Below are 5,368 nucleotides of genomic sequence, written 5' to 3' on the forward strand. Positions count from 1 at the left end.
AATGGAGCGGATATCCGATCCGAAATCCGTGATCCGAACGGATCCGGATATGGATCGACCTATAAAAAATCCGGAGCCGATCCGATCCGAATCCAAAAAAATAAATGGATATGGATATGGATTTAGGCCGATCCGATCCAAACCCGATCCATTGACAGGCCCCACACATACTAAATGCCAAAACAAAAAAAAACTAGCTCAAACATAAACACAAAACTAACAAATTAAAATTTCCAAACTCTATTTGTAATTATCAAACCACATATCGTCTAAGTTTACAAATATTTCAACATAATTAATGCGCATAAGTTTGAAAATAACGGAAGCAAAAAATCCTTCAATGTATATAGCCAAGAGTCTCCGTACGAACATCAAGATCCTTGCTATCGTAGGATTTCCGAATGTTACTGGACCACTGTGAACATTTAACGGAAAGAGCAGTCCAAGTTTAGATTAGGCACGTCCATTATATAGTTTATTTATCTAAACAAGTAAAACAACCAGTCCACTGTTATTAATACCCCATACTTCAAATAGAATTAAAAAAAAGGATGAGAACTTGACATAAATGTAGACTAGAATACTTAGTGGCAAAGAAGGCTTCACCGAACAGGTAGTACATATTCCCAAAAGATATAAGTAACTTATACACAAGCAATAAACATATACACCAAAAGGCACACCTCGATGGAAGTAAGAATAACAGCCACATCATATATAGGACTCCACTGATTCTGTAAGATATCCAAGCGACTTCCATCTGCATAAACTGATTAAAATCCACCAAGTTAGATGATTACATGCCACATATACACCAAAAGGCACTCATGGATGGAAGTAAGAATAACAACTACATCATATATAAGACTCCACTGATTCTGTAAGATATCCAAGCATATACTTCCATCTGCATAAACTGATTAAAATCCACCAAGTTAGATGACGACATGCCACAATAGTAAAAAACAAACATATAATGAATTGCGGTTACTGGAAAATATATAATGTCATCAAGTAATGGCACACTTAAGGTCTGAGTAAAGATGTAAATGAATTATAAGAAGAAACGCACTGTTAGGATGAAACATCCTGGAGAAAAATCGGACTACTGGTGATTTATTAGGATAATCCTCTGTAAACTGCAGAGTCAACTTAAACGTTCATGCATTCACAAAGAAGCTGATTAAACAAAGTGTAATAAAATATCAAAACAAAGTTAACAAAATAACTAAAAAGAAAAACAAGGTTGAACTTTACCAAAATTTTGTTTGCCATTAGTGTGATAAATAAACTATTAATTTAAAAGTTAAAGTATTTTCATTAAGCATTAAGATAAAAAAAAAAACCCGTGTTTGGTTATTACTAATAATTTAACTAGATCTTCTATCAAGTAAAATATGATATCATTCAAAGGTGACTGCCTTTTATGTATACATGCCACGTTTTTAAGATGCAGAATAGTACATAAAAAGTCCAAGACAATGCTACCAGCTACCATTAAACTTGAATGATGAAGTCATATCAAGATCCTTGCTATCGTAGGATTTTCAAAACTGTTCTCTGCAGAATAATATAACGGCTTTAGCACACTAATTGCTGTTGAAAATAATAATAGACTAAAAACAGCAATGTGTATACATGAAAAACTGAATAAAATCAATTTACTAAATATTAGCGGGCAGATTAAAAATCATTGTAGATCTTCCCAGGTGGAAAAGATGCTTCATTGTTTCTAACCCTTCCATACACATTTGTTTCAAATCTATAGTCGTACAGTCTTCTCTTTCTAATAGGATAGTCCCTCAAAGACATTTGGCATTTATAACCATTTGCCTTGTTGTGGTAAACTGGTTTTGCTTCTAATCCGGGATCATTATAAGTAAAGAAGATCTGTCAAATAACCCATGCCATCACACATCAAATAAATGATGGATTAGGATTTAAACAAAATCAATGACTTGCCAATATTGATGCAATCTTCATTGCTCATTTTCGGAGGAGCTTTCCAATTTCTTTTATGTACCATCCAAAAACAGTGTACCAGATTCGTAAGTATAACCCCTAATTACAAAAGGCAAATCAAGTACAAAACTATTACAATTACAGTATAAAGACCAGGAGATAAACCTGATTAACTCTGCTCACTTCAAATGTGAAGCTCCGAAGCAACCTAATCTCTGGAGCTTGGAAGGAGACCATTTGAAGCTCAGTTTTCCCATCCAAGGAAGTCACAGATCTATAACTATCTTGTAAAAATTAGAGTCTAGGTGTATTTAGAATGCTTCACTTATACCTGGGGGCAAGAAGAAACACAACAGACTGAGGAACTTGGGGTGGGGGTAGGCTGAAGCCATCTTGTAAAATCAAGTTAACAAAAATGCAACTCCTGAACCAAGAAACGAAGCAACAAAGTCCAGAGACAAAGAATATAGTCTTCAAAGCAGAGCTGCCTCGTTACATGTTAAGCCAACAAGTCCCGAAGTGACAAAAATGGGACACACTCTTGCTACTTCTTATCAGACAGACACAAATTCCAACGGCTATGTTCACCCTAAGCTACCAGACTATGAAATATGATTTGTTTGTAAATATTTTTAGACAGTCGCTTGATAGTAAAAGCATGTTGTTCTGATAGATATAAATCAAGGCATTTCTTATATATTACCATTGTACGGTAATTTCTTGCATTTAATATTAATATTACAATCATTGTGGTGAGTCTACTGCCCCTAGTATTAAACTGTGTGTAGAAACGGTGAAGCTACTACGTAAAATAAAAATTAAACGAGAGAAACTTCACTAGAGTCATAAAAATTAGACTCCTGATCAAGCTGTTACTTAGGTCCTTACTGTTGGATACGCTAAATTCAGATACTTTGGAAATAGGACACATTGGTCATGGGGGTCTGTTCCACTATAAACATCATAACTTACAAACTCTACGATAAATAGCTATAATAATTAAAACTTAGGGTTTCAATTGGAAATCCCCAATTAAAAACTTTAAGATTAAAACTAATTAAAAAGCAAAGCATCAACTAATTACAAAATTAGGGTTTAAATTAGGCTTACCCAATCGAAGCTTTGACCTCTTCTACCGCCGATTGTGGTTCTGAACAGTTAATTGGAAAACTGTTAACCTTTGACCTCGGGTTTGAAAACAAACGAGCTTGAACGTAGAGAGCGCAGTCGAGGAGAGAGCACCGATTTTTAGTACTGTTATTGATGCTAGATTCCACCGTCGAGATAAATGAGAGAGGTGAGAAAACTGAGAGATGGGAGGTGAGATGAGAGAAGTCGATGGAGAGAGTTTTTTTTTATTTCGATTTATGTTTTTTGATATATATTGTTGTGTTACTTAATTCTTGTTTTAATTTTAATTTTAATGTTTGTCCTTACCACTCGGCCTTTCCTGCGCAGCTTAGGTGGAAGGCGATGCATTGCTATAGGGCCATGATTCACATCTCTCAATCAAATGTAAAAATGCCGAAGGAAAGTAAAAGAGAGCATCATTCAGCAAGAAGCTTGAATCAGCAATTGATGAATCATTACAACTGCTACACATGGATCTTTTTGGACCAATCAATGTTTTGTCAATCTCAAGAAAAAGATATTGCCTAGTGATTGTAGATGATTTCTCAAAGTTTTCATGGACCTACTTTCTTGGATCAAAGGATGAAGCTAGTGAAATATCATCAATCATATCAAGCAAGTCAACAATCATCCAGATTTCAAAGTAAGGAATATCAGGAGTGACAATGGAACTGAGTTCAGGAATTCTACCATGAGGTTGTTCTGTGAAGAAAATGGGATCATGCATGAGTTCTCAGCTCCAAGGACTCCACAACAGAATGGTGTGGTGGAAAGGAAGAACATATCACTAATTGAAGCTGCAAGAACTATGCTTGAAGAGTCAAAACTCCCAACATACTTTTGGGCTGAGGCTGTTAACTGTGCATGTTACACTCAAAATATTTCTCTAATCAATCAGGCAAAAGGCATGACTCCCTATCAATTGTTCAAGAAAAGAAAATCAACTTTAAACTTTCTTCATGTCTTTGGTTGCAAATGCTACATTCTAAGGAATCAACCTGATCACAAAGGGAAGTTTGATACTAAGGCTGATGAAGGAATATTTGTTGGTTATTCTGCTGGAAAATCATATAGGGTCTACAATCTAAGAACCAACATTGTCATGGAATCTGTGCATGTTGTGTTTGATGATAAAAAGATTGATGGAGTAGGAGAAGTCTAGGGAGATTATGAAATCGCTGAAAGATGTTATAGCCAAGCTCTGGTAATGGCTGAAACTCATCAAGACAACAAGAGGAAGGCCGTAGTACTTCGAAAACAGCAAAGTATTAAGAAATATCGCCCCCACTCAAGGGATGACACGAGAAAAGAAGTCCAGATCATAGAATCCCTCCCAGATCCAAAAGCAACAAAACCAAGCTCGAAAGAGCAAAAAAGCAACCAAGTCACGGCAGAGATTGAATCGAGCCTAGGCCTTGGCCAGATTAATCCTACTGTGCAAGCAACCAACCCTGAAATGAGTGAAGTAGGGGAAAGCAACCAAAAAGAGATGACAACCCAGGGTCAGATCTATATGAAGAAGAATGCAGATGCCCGGATCCAGCAGTTGGTATCAAATATGGATCACGCAAAGATTGAGGCCGTTGTAGAAACGAAAACAATTCTGATCAGTGCAAGCGATCCTTCCAAGAAAGTAAAGATAGGATCCGGACTCGAGACTACCTTCAAAGAAGAACTGGTATCATTACTCCGAGGGTACTCCGATATATTTGCCTGGAGCCCGAGAGACATGCCCGGGTGGATGAATCCATAGCAATGCATAGCTTGGACGTCAACCCCGAGAGGAAGCCAGTTAAGCAAAAGAGAAGAAATTTTGCCCCAGAAAGGCAGAAAGCAATAGATGAAGAAATTGAGAAACTACTCAAATCTGGGATCATATGCGAAGTCAAGTACCCGGAATGATTGGCAAACGTTGTGATGGTAAAAAAGGCAAATGAGAAATGGAGAATGTGTATTGACTACACGGACTTAAACAGTGCATGCCCCAAAGATCCTTACCCCTTGCCAAATATTGATCAATTAATTGACGCAACATCCGGTCACGTCATGCTGAGTTTCATGGACGCCTACTCCGGGTATAAACAGATCAAGATGAATCCCAAGGATATCCTAAAGACAGCCTTCATTACCCACAGGGCGGTCTATGCCTATGTAATGCTGCCTTTTGGATTGACTAACGCGGGAACAACCTACCATAGGGCAATGAATAAAATCTTCAAAGACCATATTGGAAGGAACCTGGAATCCTATGTTGACGACATGATTGCAAAGTCCA

The 5,368-nt window shown here is 37.1% G+C and overlaps 1 long non-coding RNA gene across 2 annotated transcripts; it reads right to left on the minus strand.

Moving 5' to 3' along the window:
* Window positions 1-205: 205 nt before the first annotated feature.
* On the minus strand, window positions 206-3,372 carry LOC141659305 (uncharacterized). 2 transcript variants are annotated; one of them, XR_012549711.1, is made up of 4 exons: window positions 3,073-3,372; window positions 2,128-2,293; window positions 684-2,061; window positions 206-415 (listed from the first exon to the last, which is right to left on the minus strand). It is a non-coding gene; the product is annotated as an uncharacterized LOC141659305 (long non-coding RNA). The 2 variants fall into 2 exon arrangements; XR_012549710.1 differs by having other exon boundaries at window positions 684-2,293; window positions 3,073-3,371.
* Window positions 3,373-5,368: the final 1,996 nt, after the last annotated feature.

Source organism: Apium graveolens, chromosome 5 (assembly GCF_009905375.1).
Source record: "Apium graveolens cultivar Ventura chromosome 5, ASM990537v1, whole genome shotgun sequence".
In the NCBI taxonomy this organism is placed as follows: domain Eukaryota; kingdom Viridiplantae; phylum Streptophyta; class Magnoliopsida; order Apiales; family Apiaceae; genus Apium; species Apium graveolens.